Source organism: Furipterus horrens, unplaced genomic scaffold, assembly GCF_987537825.1.
Source record: "Furipterus horrens unplaced genomic scaffold, mFurHor1.1.pri manual_scaffold_6, whole genome shotgun sequence".
NCBI classification, from domain to species: domain Eukaryota; kingdom Metazoa; phylum Chordata; class Mammalia; order Chiroptera; family Furipteridae; genus Furipterus; species Furipterus horrens.
The window spans coordinates 111454285-111470793 of NW_028327176.1; the positions used below are offsets into that span (position 1 = coordinate 111454285).

The 16509-nt window shown below is 39.4% G+C and overlaps 1 pseudogene; it reads right to left on the bottom strand.

Moving 5' to 3' along the window:
- Positions 1–280: 280 nt before the first annotated feature.
- LOC150007239 (single-stranded DNA-binding protein, mitochondrial pseudogene) lies at positions 281–771 on the bottom strand (annotated as a pseudogene).
- Positions 772–16509: the final 15738 nt, after the last annotated feature.

Genomic DNA, 16509 nt, shown 5'->3' on the forward strand with positions numbered 1-16509 from the left:
CATGGTCAAACACCTTGAGAATGTTGTTTGGGGGTGATTACCCAACACCCCATGAGAATGCAAGCCCTAGAGTAATATTATTAAATTTGGACTGAATAAACAAGGTAGAATAAATCCTGGGAGAGAGAGAGAGAGAGAGAAATATGATAAGAACAGGAAAGCCCATATACATTAGACAATTGACTTACCTCTTCCATTGTGAAATGCGTTCACTTTGATGGATAGTTCTTTTTTATGTATAAAAGAATATTTTAATTCTTGCCCTTAGAAGTCATAGACACTATGCATGATTTGGAAATGAGACGTACCAAACACTGGCCAAAAAAGAATGGTCCACTCTATGCTTCTCTTTTGTCTGGTAACTCAGGTATATAATATTATTAGCTATGATTGTTGTTACTTGTCACCTCACATTACTTTTATTCATGTATTTGCCGTAGTCTACTCTCTCTTCTGCATAATTCAAAAACCCCTTTTCACATATGAATATGCCACATCTCTGAGCCCAGGTCAGAATACTGAAATTCTGTGACATGTTGTCTTTCGACTGGCATCACCCATTTGGTACACTTCAGTTTCTCCTGATTTCCACATCTCATTTGTTGCTAGAGAAAATATTGTGACTGGTTTTCCCCTTCCACCTGTCTCATGACGGGGTCTCCCAAATAACTGCACATGATTCAGAGATCTTTCAGGAACCAAGATGCTAGCTATTTCAGACTCATGTCTTACAAACTGATGAAACACCTGTAATACAGGTCTTTGAAACATTGCTTCTATTTTTCTTTTCCTACAATCTAATCTTTAGTCTTCCTGATGCTCCAGCCATATTGTGTGGGATATTTCAATGGTGCATAAAAGGTATAAAGTAACTAGAAAGTCTAAGGATGGTGGTGTTGGTAAAAAGCACTGCAGGCAAGGAAGGCAAATCCATTAAAGAATGGGTGATTATTTCAGAAAGGATGAATTGATGCCCACTCCATGATGGAAAGGGTCCAGTGTAATTCTTCTGCCACCCAAGAACCTGCTGGTCTCCCCAGGGAGTGGTGACATATTGGGGTTTCTGCTGTGAAGAAACTGGGCACTCAACAGTGTTGGTAGCCTCACATGCCCCAAGATAGATAATACATGTATGCATATTGTATCATTATAAATATATCAATAAGGGTAAATTCCTAACACTGCAGTTGCTGGGCCTTTTCTGTTTCACAGGTATTGCAAAATTGCATTTCAAAAAGTTAGCAGAATATATACTTAGCAGAAGTTTATCTCCATTTTTTCCTCATACTATTGGCAAATTTGAATATTGTAAGCTCACTTTTTCAGAAAGACATGATAAGTGGGTTTTGTTGCTTTAATTTGCATAGATTTAATTACAAGTGAGCTTTACTTAGCCTCTTTTTTGTATGAAATGACTCTGTGTGTCGCCTGCTTTTTTATTGAAAAATAAGAACTTTTTGTATACTTAAAAAAATAGACCTTTGCATTTGTCTTTAGTCTGTGTTCCTTTTTTTCTTGTAACTTTTTAAAAAAGTTTGTGAGCACATTTATCAGTCTTTTCCTAATGTGTGAGTTTTATGTCTTGCTTCATTTTTGTTTTTCTTAGTTTAATATTATTTTTTTAATTGTTATTACTTTCTAATATATACTTTTATATTTGTTATTTTAAAGAATGTCCATTAACTAAAGGTTTGAGTTATACCTTTGTATCATAAACTTCAGAAATATAATTAATTTCCATAGTACATAATTGATACACATATAGCTAAGTGTACAAGTAAATATGAATATGCATACATATTTATGATTGTAATCATAAGAAAAGATAGTAATAATCATTCAAATGTTATTAACATTATCTTCTGAGTTTCATTTGGATATCTTAATATGTTTTCAAGCTATGATTTGCTGCATATAAATGAGATGTTATTAAACAAATAAAATTTTAATTTCTTATATTCCCCCCACCCAAAAAAGTTCTTACCACCAGCCTTAATTATCTAAAATATCACACATAAAGTTGCCCATATCAAACAAGGTTAAGTAATGCTTAAAGTTATATACAGTCTTTTATTTTTCATTCTTAAGCAAATGATGATCAGTGCAAACACTGGCAATATAACTTCATTCATGACAGGGGACAGAGGCCCAAGCCCACGAAAATTGAAATAAAATGCTTCAAACAGCTAAAATTTTATGGCCACGCTTATTATTTATATTCCCCCAAAGTAACAAAAAAACTGTTATGTTTCAGAAATCTATGGAAAGATGTAAATACTTTATTGATATAAATTACTCTAACATTCATTAATGTAGTACAAATACAATACAATATAAAATATTATTAATTTACAGAAAAATGGCATAGGCCAAGTTCTTATAGCTTTGACCTAAATAATATAGCAGTATATAAAAATATATACATATGTATGTATATATAATATATAGCAGGGTGGCTTATTTTTAATTAATATGGGAATCTGTTATTTAGAGAGACCTATCAATAATGAAAGCTTTCAGAATAACATAAAATTGAATGTGACAGCTAAACACGTTCTCTATAGAGTTTACCTGAGCTTAAAAACTTTAAAAACAACCATATTTGTGTCATTTTCATGTTGTTCAAAAAGATTTTCTATCTAGTAACATAAAATGACCAGCCTATTAACTCTCATTTATTTTTCATATTCTTTCCCTGTCTTCTCTCCTTTTTTCCGTGGTGAATGGACATTCATATTTTCAGATGCACATAACAGTCTGAGCCCTAGCTAGTGGATAAGTTACAAAAACCCAAAGGCTTCAAGTTTTGGTTGTGAATTTCTCGTGTAGTTGTGTCTGAAGCAGATGCTGGCCTAGCAGCTATCTATAACCATTAAGAACACAAAGAGAGTTATTGCAGCCAATGGCTATGGGGAAAAACACTCAGGCTGGGCCAGCTGTTGTGCTTTGAATGCTGCTGAAAGACAATATGAGAATCCCAAAACATTCAACCACAGTGTAAACGCTTGTGATGGGAAGATTTTCTGTTTGAGTATTGGGGGAAGGGCTTATGAGGTACTTGGACAGAGTTGAAGGGACTGTTAGATTTGTGCCTGGAAGAAGGGAAGAGTTGGGTGGACCAGTTCAAAGCCTTTATTGAGGAATGTTCAAGCAGGCAGCTGAGTCCGAGCAGACTGCAGTCCCAAGGGAAGGGATAGAGGGATATTTAAGGGCATGGAGCGGACCCTCAAGGGAATGGGTCACCCTGCTGGTCGGCTCCAGAGTCCAGGGTATAGGTGTTTGTGAAAGAACAATTTCCTCTGATTGGGGGTGGCTGTCAGGAGACTTTGGTAAATAATAAAGGGAGAGGGGAAGGGGCAATGGGGTTGTAAATAGTCCTCAGCAGGATGCCAGTGGCTCTGCCTTAGTCACCTCTGTGATCTGGTGCATGGCCAGTGATGCAGACCCTCTGCTTCAGCACAGGCAGTGGCTAAGCACCCATGTGACTGTAGGTCACAGTTCCCCAAGAACACAGGGACCACTGGCCATAGCCTGTTTTGCAAGGTGGCAGGTGATGGGGCAGGCAACATGTCAGTCTCTAGCCCTAACTGGGATTACCTTGAAAATTACAGGAAATGATGTGTATTGCCTTGTAGAATAACTGAGATATGCCAAATTGGCCAGATCTTCAAATTGTACTTTAAATTACTTCTTTGGTGAAAAGCTGGCCAAAAGATTAAATTAGTTAATATTAACTATATCATGTATTATGTGTGATTCATGAGACTAGGGTTATATCTCATATTGTTTCAATTCGTGGTATTTTTCTTAACATTTTCTGATAATAAAATTGCTGGAAAAGGCAAACACTTCACTGTCCAGCTTTTCTTTTTAACTGTAAAAAATAACATAATGTCTCCAAAATTTATAATTATAAACTTTCCCAGATTAAAAACTCAAAATATGTGAAAAATATTCACATTTTGACAATTTTCTGGCTTTGACAATGTCTACAATAGCACCAAAATTCAACTCAATTCAAAATTTAGCAACTGTTTCATTAAATTATCAGGATTATTGTAATATGGTAGGTCAGAGCAGAGGTACCTGGAAAACAGGGGAGACCTCAAGTCCAGGGGAACCCCATTCCCAATACTGCAAAAAGGCAGGGGGGCAGGAAGGGTGCTGAGGTGGGAGATTAAAAATACCATGCCTTTTCCAAGGCAGGGAGGAGCCAGTGGAGGAGAAGACACAGTGCTTGAGGCACATTGCGTAACAAAGGCAGACTAAAACAGCCCCAGCCCCTGCCTCCCTGCCTTCCTGAAAGGAGGGGCTGCAGAAAGAGATGGTTGATGCCTGGACAAACTGTAAACAAAGACAACATGACTTTGTGAAACTGTGAATCTGTGCTGTCAGAGCTACTCATGGACTTAACCAGGTGGGAAGCTCATACAGCACCTGTGTGAACTGTGGGAGCTGGACACCCCAACCCAGGACAAACAAATGCATGGGTGCATGGCTGGGAAACTTGATGGCAATGGAAAGAGGGTTAAAAACACTGGGGAGCTGACAAAAATGGTGGACACTGACACTGGCTTCCTGCTCATGTTAGATTTTGGGAGGGCCTTTTAAAGCAAAGGGGTGAAACATTTCTCTATCTATCTATCTATCAATCTCGTGCTCTCTTAGTACAGGCATTTAGTACAGAGAAGTCACTCTTGGTACAGGGCTTTGGAGCTTGGTGCAAGCTCTCTCTCTGGGCTTTTGACATTTGGATGTTCTGGGCCTCTGGCCTTGCTCCCCACATGGATGGGAGCACTCATGGAACAAGGCAGATTCTGGGCCTACTAGGGGCTTAGACTTCACATGGATGGAAGCCACTCCTGGAGGCAGAATCCCACACTGGATTATGTACCACTCTGGAGACTGGAAGCAGTGCAATCCAGATCCTGAAACAGAGAGCTGCAGCAAGAAGACGGCAACTTCAGGCGAAGATGGAGGCGTACACAGACATGCTGTGTCTCCCTCCACAACAAGGAAGGAATACATCTGCCTCAGGACTGGAAGCAACCAGAGGTTCAAGGGCGTCAGGCTGCATGGAAGTCCAGCAAATGAAAATATGGAGAAGAAATGCTCATCCAGACAGGTGGGAGGGGTGGAGCTGGGACGGGGAGGATGCGGTGTGGTGCCAGCAGTGGCAGCGGTGGTGGCGGTGGGCCAGCGGAAAGCACAGTCACACATTTTAAAAAGTCAGGAAGGACACCTGGGGAGTCTTCCTGACTCCTCACTGGACCTCGAGGCTCATGGTCCCGGCACTGGGGAAGGTCAAGCCTCATTACTTCTGACTGTGAAAACCAGTGGGGATTTGGGTGGAGGCAGAAACTGCTGGTCTGTCAGCGAGTACGTTTGTTTAAAGGGCCCCCACAGTTCTGGAACATCCACAGACCCACCCACTCTGGGAATGATGGCTAGGGCAGCAGCTAGAGGGGCACCGGCCCAGCGTGGAGGTGGCAGAGGTGCCTGGAGAGGGGTGAGTTCTGGGTAGGCGGCATTGTTCCCTCTCGAACCCATCCCCCACATACAGCACCACAACGTGGTGAAACAGGTCGCCCTGTACTGATGAATACCTAAGGCTCCGCCCCTTAAAAATAACAGGAGCAGCAGCTCTACTTGGGATGTGGAGGCAAACAAACACAGGAGCCTGTCAAGATGAGGAGACAGAGAAGTATGGCAATAAAGGGGGAACGAATCAAAGTTCCAGTGGGAGAACTAAGCGACGAGGAGATAGCCAAACTAACAGATGAAGAATTCAAAACACTGGTGATAAAGATGCACACAGGCTTGACAGATATGCTTGAGTATGGCAAATGCCTAAGAGAGGAAGTGAAGGTTATGCTAAGTGAAACGAAGGAAAATCCACACAAAACCAATGGTGAAGGGAAGGAAACCAGGGTTCAAATCAATGACTTGGAACATAGGGAAGAAAAAAACAGTCAACCAGTGCAGAATGAGGAAGCAAGAATTGAAAAAATGAGGAAAACTCCCAAATTTTGCAAAGGATATAGACATATAGGTCTGGGAAACACGGAGGGTCCAGGGTTAGCTAGAACCAGAGGGGACCACAGCAGGATGCATCATGATTGAGATGCCAAAGGTGAAAGATAAAGACAGAGTCCTGGGGGCAGCAAGAGAGGGGTGGAGAGATGCCTACAGGGGAGTGCCTATTGGACTATAATCTGATTCCTCAGAGGACATTTTGCAGGCAGAAAGGGACTGGAGGGCAGTATTCAATATGATGAAAGCAATCTGCAACCAGGACTACTCTATCCAGCAAAGCTATCATTTGGAATGGAAGGGCAGATGAAGTGCTTCCCAGACAAGGTAAAGCTAAAAGAGTTCATCATCACCAAGCCATTATTATATGAAATGTCAAAGGGACTTACTTAAAAAGAAGAAGATCAAAACTATGAACATGAAAATGACATCAAACTGACAACTATCAACAACTGAATCTAAAAAATAAAAACAAAATCCAACTAAGCAAACCAGAATAGGAACAGAATCATAGGTCTGGGGATTATTTGGAGGGTTATCAGCTGGGAGGGGGGAGGGGGGGAAAATGGGGATATGGTGCAGGGATTAAGAAGCATAATCGGTTTGTACAAAATAGACAGGGGGAAGTTAAGAATAATACAGAAACTTCTGGCCAAGATGGAGGCCTAGACTTACATGTTCCATCTCCCTCCACAACTAAGAAGGACTACAACTACTGCAAAACCAGAAATAACCAGAAGTTCCAGGAAATAAAACTACATGGAAGTCCAACATATGAAGTTATAGACAAGTGGTGTTCATCCAGACGGGTAGGAGGGGCAAAACCGGGGCAAAGAGGTCAAGCTGTGCTGTCAGCAGCAGCAGAGGGGACAGCAGCGGGACTGTGAGAAATTTCAGGGTAGCAGTCCCAGCTGCAGTCGAGACCCATCAGCTCGCGATTCTAACACTGGGGAAGACAGACCCCCATTGCCTTGGACTCTGAGGCCCGGAGGGCTTGGGGACAAAGGAAGAGGCTCCCAGTCTCTCAGTGGAGAGTAATGGCAGGAATCCATCTTGGACGCCCGCCCCCACACAAAGCGCCACAGTGTGGTGAGAAGGGTCGCTGGGTTGTGACGAGTGCTCAGGGCTCTGCACCCGATAGCATAGGAGGGGTGACAGCCCTGCCCAAGAAGGAATGATAAATGAAAATGGTCAGGATGGCAGGAATAATGATTGAAATACCAATCATGCAGCTGACCAAAAAGCAAATATGTGAATTAACTGAAGAACAAATAGAAAATCTTTCTGAAGCTCAGTTCAGAGCTATAGTCATAAGGCAGCTTACAGAATTAACAAAAGATACTGAACACGATGGGGAAGGAATGAAGGCTAGCACTGCTGAAATTAATGAAAACACATACGAGACAAGTGGTGAGTAAAGGAAAACCAGAGATCAAATCAACAAATTGGAACATAGGGAAGAAACAACCGGTGCAGAAAAAGGAAACAAAAAGTGAGGAATATGAGGAGAGGCTCAGAAACCTCTGGGACAGCTATAAATGAACAAACATTAGAATTATAGAATTGCCAGAAGGTGAAGAAGAAGAACTAGAAATTGAAAAATTATGTGAAAAAATAATGAAGCAGAACTTCCCTAACTTGGGGAAGGAAATAAGACTTACAGGTCCAGGAAGCACAGAGCGTTCCAAAACAACTGGACCCAGGGAGAATCACTCCAAGACACATTATAATCAAAACATCAAAAATTAAAGATAAAGAGAGAATCTTAAAAGCAGCAAGAGAGAAGAAAAGAATTATGTACAAAGGAGTCCCAATTAGACTATCAGCTGATTTCTCAAAGAAGACTCTGCACGCAAGAAGGGATTGGCAAGAAATATTCAAAGTAATGAAAATCAAAAACCTACAGCCATGATTACTCTATCCAGTGAAGCTGTCATTCAGAATAGAAGGGCAGAGAAAGTGCTTCCAGGACAAAGTAAAACTGAAGGAGTTTGTTAGATCCAAACCACTGTTATATGAGTCCTCAAGGGACTTGTTTAGAAGAAGGAGTATCAAAACTATGAACATTAAATTGAAAACTGTATCACAACCAACAACAGAAGCTAGGGAATCAAATCAAAGGTAAATTAAGTAGGCAACAAGAGTGGAAAAAGAATTATAGGTATGGGGAACATATTGGGGGGAGGTCAGCGGAGAAGGGGAAGGGAGAAAAGAGACGGAGATGATGCACGAATTAAGAAGCATAGTAGGAAGGAATGGAGTAGACAGGAAGAGGTTGAGAAGAACTATATGCACAACCAATAGGCATGGACTAAAGGGGGGACAACTGAAAGGAGGGGAGTTACTGGGTGGAGGGGAGCAGAGGGAAAATAAATTGGGACAACTGTAACGGCATAATCAGTAAAACATATTAAAAATAAAAAATAATACAGAAAAGAGTGAAGCCAAAGAACGTATATGCACAATCCATGGACATAAACTAAGGGGGGTGAGATTGCTGGAGGGAAAGGTGGTACTGAGTGGAGGGGAGCAAAGGGGGGGAAATTGGAACTACTGTAACAACATAATCAATAAAATATACTTTAAAAAATTAAAAAGAAGAAGATGGCAACTCTGAAATCCATAAGTGCACATTCCAGAGAGATGGAAATCTGTTTGTGTGACCTGAACAAGGACATATAAGGAGATGAGGTACTTCTGGGCAGGTTTTTGGCTTGTAGTTTTTCAGGGAGTAAGATAAGTTCTGGGTCTCATGGGAGAAAAAGGGTCAGAGTCAGAATGCCCTGAGACACCCCCCCCCCCAAGGTTGGAAACTTGTTAATAAAATCCTGTTTCCTTCAACACAAATTGTTGGGTCATATATAAGGGCAACAAGTGGCCAAAGCCCAGTTTGCATGGTGACATTATTTCTATCACCTTGAACAATTTTAAGGAATATGACAAATATCAACTTCTAGTAATTTTTAAAATGTTATTAAAAATTGGTATAGTTTTTGTTTTCTAATCCACATAGATAAATCATTCATTAAATATTATCTTAAAAATATGTTGAAACTAAGTAACTCATCAATTCAACACAAGTATTAGTTTGGTTAATTAACTGGTCATTAAAATAACACTTGATTTGGCTGAATGACTAGAATGTGGCTACATTAACAGAGCATTTATTAAAGTAGTAAAATTAATTGAGAATTACAGGATATGGTAAAGTCATGGGTAATTTGTAGGAACATAGTCTAGCAATTCAGTCACATTGAAAAATTATTTATTTTCATAACAAAATAATTGGGTGTTTTACTGATATTGTAATACAATTAGTTTCTTATGCAATGGATTTTTTATTTTCTAATTCTACTTCCCCAGTGTACCATGCTGGTCAACTAGCCGCACCATTTTTCATCAGCCATTTAATCTCACTAAGGCAAAATTTTCTCATTTACTGCTTGAAAGTTAAAGATGTTGATATTAATTTTCTCTAAAATGGCTTTTAGGTCTAAAATTATCTATATTTATGAAACTTTGGTCTATAATCTATATTTATAGAAAATTTTGGTTTGTTTTCTGTTTATATCATGATTGTTTTTTAAGATTATGCAGATTCCTTAAAGTAAATTTAGAAGTGAATTTTTTCCCTTTTTTCTATGATGTATAATAACTTAAAACTCTGTATTATGTTTCTAACAATATAGAATTGTACAAAACAATTGTCACCAAAGCTTTATTTTTTGCTCTTTGGAACATTAGAGTCAAAATAACACTGACTCAGGACCCTCTACAAACCTAAAATAAGCAATAGGTAAATAATAAATTATTTTACTTGGGAAATATCCCTTCAAAATACAATTAGAAAGACTGACTTGCCATCACCTTGTGTGCCCAGTGGGAATTAAAAATAAGAATGTAATTATGCTTTAAAAAACTTCAAAAGTAGGAAGTACAAGTGGAATCTTCAAAATAGATCAGATTAAAGTAATGTCCTCAAAATATTATAAAATTCAGCTGAATCTCTAACATTACTAAAGAAATAAGCTTTGTTATGCTGTAATGAACTATATTTTATATAATCCAAATATTTTGCATATCTACTATACAGCTGAAAAGTCAGCTTTTTTATCAAATTGGACATTTAATAGATATTTTACCACAAATTCATAGTTACAGTAGGCCTAAAAAATAACAAAAAAAAAACCAAAAATTCAACTTGCAGGTTTTATTTCTTTATTATGATGGACAATATAAAAGTACTTACAAAATAAAAGCAAATGATTTTCTTATTTAGTAGAAAAAATTGAAGTAAATTTTTTTTAAATAAAAGCACTTGTAAACATTCTTATACACTTACTGGAGGAAAATTTTATGAGATGTGAAAGAATTTCTAGTTATAAATGATTACATATTTAATAATATTTTATGAATTATATTATTACAGTTGTTCCAATTCCACTCCCCCAACATCCTCCACTCCCTCAGTCAATTCCCACACCATTGTTCATGTCCATGGGTCATGCATTTATACTCCATTTCTTGTACTGTACTTTACATCCCCATGGCTACTTATTTATAATTCTTAATCCCCTCACCCCTTCACCCATCCCTCCATACTTTCCTCTTTTCTGGAAACCATCAACCATCAAAGCACTCTCCATATCCATGATTCTATCTCTGTTCTTAGTATTTGCTTAGATTGTTTTTTAGATTCAATTCTTGATATATATGTAATTATTGCCACTTTATTGTTCATAGTTTTGATATTCCTCTTCTTAAAAGAGTCCCTTTAACATTTCATTTAATAACAATTTGGTGGTGATGGACTCCTTTAGTTATTTCTTGTCTGGAAAGTTCTTTATCTGCCCTTTGATTCTAAATTATCTTTGCTGGGTAGAGCAATCTTGGCTGTCAATCCCTGCTTTTCATAACTTTGAATATTTCTTGCCAATTCCTTCTAGCCTACAAAATTTCTTTTGAGAAATCAGCTGACAGTCTTATTGGGTCTCCCCTGTAGGCAACTAGCTGCTTCTCTCTTACTGCTTTTAAGATTCTCTCCTTATCTTTAACTTTGACACTTTAATTATGATGTGTCTATGCATGGGCCCCTTTTCATCCATCTTGTTTGGGACTCTCTGTGCTTCCTGGACTTGCATGTCTATTCCTTCATCAAATTAGGGAAGTTTCCTTCCATTATTTTTTCAAATAGATTTCCAATTTTTGCTCTTTCTCTTCTCCTTTTGGCACCCCAATGATGCAAATGTTGGAACACTTGAAGTTGTCCTAGAGGCTCCTTACACTATGCTCATTGTTTGGATTCCTTTTTCTTCTTGTTGTTCTGATTGGTTGTTTTTTTGCTTTCTTATGTTCCAAGCCATTGATTCGATTTTCAGCTCCATCCACTCTACTGCTGTTTCCTTGTAAATTGTTTTTTATTTCAATTAGTGAATCCTTCATTTCTGAATTGATCTTTATTATGCCGTTAAAGTCTTCACTAAATTTCATGAGCATCTTTATAACCAGTGTTTTGAACCCTGCATCTGATAAATTGCTTATCTCCCTTTTGTTTAGTTCTTTTTCTGGAGTTTTGATCTGTTCTTTCATTTGGGCCATGTTTCTTTGTCTCCTCATTTTGTCAGCCTCACTGGTTTTTTTGTTTGTTTGTTTGTTTGTTTCCTATGTATTAAGTAGAACTGGTATGACTACCTGTCTTGCCTGTGTGGCCTAATGTAGTAGGTGTCCTGTAAGGTCCAGTGGCACAGCCTCCACTATCACCCAATGCCCTCTGTGTAGGCTGAGTATACCCTCCTCCTGTAGCTGAGCCTTGATTTCTTTTGGCAAGTCCATGGGAGGGAGTTACCCAGGCCAATCAGTTGCAAGGACTGGCTGTGGCCACTTACCGCCAACTTCCGACTTCCTTGGAGGATCAGCTGTTCAGGGGCAGGGTTGTGGTGCTCCAATGTGCTCTGTTGCTCTCCACTGGGTGCTCAAGCTCTGGAGTTTCCAGGGTGATGCAGGACAAGGTCAACTCCCACCTGTGTTCTGCCCAGGGCCACCCTTCCTGAGCTATAAAGCAATATGAGGTGGCTGCTACTTGTGTTAGACTTGAGATTCCCAGGCAAAGCCAAGCTATAATTCTAGACTGGCTGCTGCTAGTGCCATGCCTGGAGCCACTTAGCAACAGTTATGAGGTCTGTGGGCTCACTGAGACCAGCTGTTGCTTGTTTGAGAGAACTTATGAAGTTATGAAGCATAAGCCAAGACCAGCCATTCATATGGAAAATTCTCTGTTGACATCTTGGGTGGGCCCATAATTTGGGTAGGACAGAGCTTCAGGGGCTCTCCAGGGTGGTGGAAACAGTGTTAGGCAGGTTGATGGAGTCTCAAATATGGCACCTGCCTGCCAGTTCTGTGGCTCTGTGGGGGAAGGGTACAGAATAGGGACAATGGCCTCTGCCTGCCTTTCTGTCTGGGAGGAAGCTGTCTCCAGCTCCTGCCTTGATGCAAGACACTTCAGTTCCTCCCTGTATGCCACAGGTGCCTTTCAAACTGCTACCCTAGTGCTAGAGCTCAGAGGGAGTTTGTCTGAGTAAGTCTGTGTATGGATTCTTGAAGATGAACTGCTTGTGACTCCAGAAATTTCTTCCACTGTCTCAGTCCCCGCTGGTTTTTCAGCCAGAAGTTATATGGACATATCTTGCTGGCACTGGTACACTGGGCTGGGTGGTCTGGTGTGGGGCTGGGACTCCTCACTCCCAAATTATCTCTCCCAAATTTTTAACCACCACATGTGGGTGTGGGACCAGCCCATTCTACATCTCCTCCCCTCCTACCAGTCTCTATGAATATGGTTTCTCTAATCCATAGTTGTCACACTTTCATTCCATTCAATTTATGACAGATCTAAGTGATGGTTGTTCTATAATTTAGTTGCACTTTTGTTGTGATTGTGCAAGGAGGTGAGTTGCGTTTACCTATTGATTATATTCTTGTCAATGACTCTGTACTGTATTTTGTCACATTGTTGTAAAAGATAGCTACAATGTCTGTGAACATACATCACAGCTCATTTTGACTTTCCCTCCCCCTATCTCATTTCAAGAGTTGCTTCAATTTTAAGATTTCTGCATACCAAGTATCACGTATTTTTACCTGACTGTGAAGTAAAAATACCACTGGTATCTATCCTCTATATCCTCTAAGACAAATTTTGGTGACTGAAAAGGAGCACTATGGAATAACTTATAACTGCTAGAATGGAATGAGCACTTACCATATGCCAGCTCTATACTGAGCATTTTAAAAATATTATCTCAATTAAATCTCTCATTGTCCCTTTGAGGTTGGTACTCAATATTCCCATTTTACGGGTAAGGAAAGAGAGACTTAGGGTTGATCCTTAGTTTTTTCAAGGTCACACAACTACTAAGAGTCAGATCCCAAATGTGATGATGTAGTGAATTTTATTAAATTCCTAGAGATCACTCTTAATATTTATTATTTATGACTTGTAGCTGGTCTTTAAAATTATTTACATTCATTTGTCCAGTTTGCTATCCTATAAGCTATACTTCCCTTTAGATTTGTCTCCAGCTAAATGGGTTGGTTAGTAAATTAATGTTACTACTTATAATTCCTCTCCTGTTTACTGTCCTTCTCTTAACATCTCAACTACAATTTACTTTATAAATGGAAGTCTTCTGAAACCCAAGCCTCTTATCTATCCAGGGAGAGAGCAGAAAGAACAAAGCCTGCCTAAGTTATAGACATGTAATGTATTCCGAGCTAAGAGTGAATCACAAGATGACAATAGAAGTATAATTTCATAGATAAAACATGGTGTTCTCACCTATAAATGGACATTATTGAGTGTGATCTCACCACAAGGCAGTTCTGCAGTGACAAACATGTGCTCTTTAACCCATATTGCATGTGTTTGAATTCCATCTCTAGCACTTCATACTTCCAATTGCTCATTCTGAAAATGATCTAGTATGAACGCCATTGAGTTGCCTTGAACATTAAATATGTTAACATATAAACACCTAGACCAGTACTCAGAACTAAGGAAGCATTATATAACATTATTTAAAGAGGATTTCTAAAATATCTGCCACAGATACTCAAATAATTTCAAGAGTATATTTAAAAACAAACATCACTTCTTCCCCAAGAAAATGTCAAATGGCAGATGACACCACTGCCATGGGTGGATCCAAAAGTCCTGAGGGGCCTGAAACAAGAGGCTCAGACAGCTTCAGTGGAGGATTTGGCAGCAGCATCACACTGGGTCAGCTAGGCAAAGCCATAAAGCTGGCAGAGGCAAGGCCTAGGACAAGGAGTGGATCCCTCTCACCAAGCTGCGCCACCTGGTCAGGGACAAGTTCTTGGAGGAAATATAACTTTTCTCCCTGGTTATCAAGGAATCTGAGATTGCTGACATTTTCTTGGGGACATCCTTCAAGGTCAAGGTTTTGAAGATTATGTCAGTGCAAAAGCAGACCCACTCTTGCCAGAAGACCCAATTCAAGGAATTTTTCTCCACTGGGGACTAAAATGGACATGTCAGTCTGGGTGTTAAGTGCTCCAAGGAGTTAGCCACTGCCATCTGTTGGGTCAGCACCCTGGCCAAGCTCTCTATTTTCCCCAAGGCTACTGGGGGAACAAGATCAGCAAGCCCCACATCATCTTTTGCAAGGTGACTGGCTGCTATGGTTCTGTGCTATGTGCCTCATTCCTGCCCCAGGGGCACTGGCATTCTTTCTGCTACACCTCAGCTAGGGGCTGCACTGCCACCCTAGGCAACTTCACCAAGACCACTGTTGATGCCATCTCTAAGACCTACAGCTATCTCACCCCCAACCTCTGGAAAGAGACCCTGTTCACCAAGTCTCCCTATTAGGAATTCACTGACCATCTTGTAAAGACACATACCAGAGTTTCTGTGCAGAGGACCCAGGTTTCGGCTGTGACCACGGTATAATTTTGTACAAGAAAAACAAAGAATTAAATCTGTTAAAATAAATAAACAAATGCAAACATCAAGGTGTTTAAACCATCTAGTATTCTCAAATATGAGCATTGCTGCCCATCCCCTTCTTCATCCCCATTGGTACAGATAATAAGGAGCTCACCAAATATGAAGACAACTGTTTACAAGTCAACATCTACCATGTGGGTTTTTGCAGGGGTTATTTGCTTAGTTTTACTACATTGACTATTAATACAGTTCACAGACCCAGCCTCTGCTAAGAACTTTTTGTGAGCATAGCCTCAATCAACATCATGTCACAACCCATTCTGGTGCACTTCACTGTCCTCAGGCTGTTCCCAGGCTAACACTTACTGGTTAAGAACTCAGATCTGGTTGCTCTGGATTTAAACCCTCATCTACAATTTAATTCCTGTATTGTCTTCCACATGATACTTAAGTTTTCTTCTGTAAAATGCTGATAATGGCCCAATCTCAAACTAAAAAAAAAAAAAAAAACTACATTGTGAAGGGCCTGGACTATGGTAGATTCTCTGACATTAGTTATTTTTCTGGTTACTATTATCTTTGTTACCATCACCTCTAACTATCTTTCTTCATGCTCTCAACTCCTTGCAGAACTCTACATTCTCCCCCTACGAGAAATGAGCTTAAACTAGCTGTTACCATTGGGGGATTAAATAAAGACACTTAAAAAATGAATTGCAAGGATTATCTATTAATCTTTCCAATTCTCCAATGCTTTCTCACAATTAGGTTTTAAAAGTTACTCACATTTCCCTTTTAACTCACTAATTAACTGACCTTCCCTGTTGTAGCTGGTTTCAGTCAAACAAAAGGGGGAAATGGGAAACTCTGTGCTCTGCCCAGAGAAAAGCTTAGGGTCACTCTGCCCAGAGAAGGGTTTAGGGTCAAGTCTTTTTTCTAAAGGGCTTACTGGGGGAGCAGGCAGGGGTGGGAGTAGGAATACGAAAATAATTTCAAAAGGGTAAAAATTTAATAATATGTTATTATAAGTTTTGGGGAGAATGTGAATGACTTTTATATTGGCCAAAAAGATTATTGAATATCCTTTCCATCTAATGTTGGAGGTTATACGATTCTATAATAATCTGTGTCTTTCATTGTCTTTGACTAGAATATTCTACATCTCTGTAGAAATGGAAATCAACCTCTAGAAAATTAATGGTGATGCAGATGTTCCTTGTCCACAGTAGTGTAAATTGTTCCTCTACAGGGCAATGCATATGGATTTGTCCAGTAAATACATAAATCTTCATAAATCCAACTCTCATTTAAAGTTGTTGTGGCATCTTACTGGTTCACTCATTAATTGATGACTTAAATAAAATAATTCACATGTGTTTTAATTTATATTTAAGTGAGAGACATAATTTTACTATTTTGAAAATTACTCTTTAATGAAAAGTACAAAATTAGGGCAGAGGGTCAAATCATCAAATCTGTTGCAGTAAGAGAAGAGGTCAAGAAAGACTTGA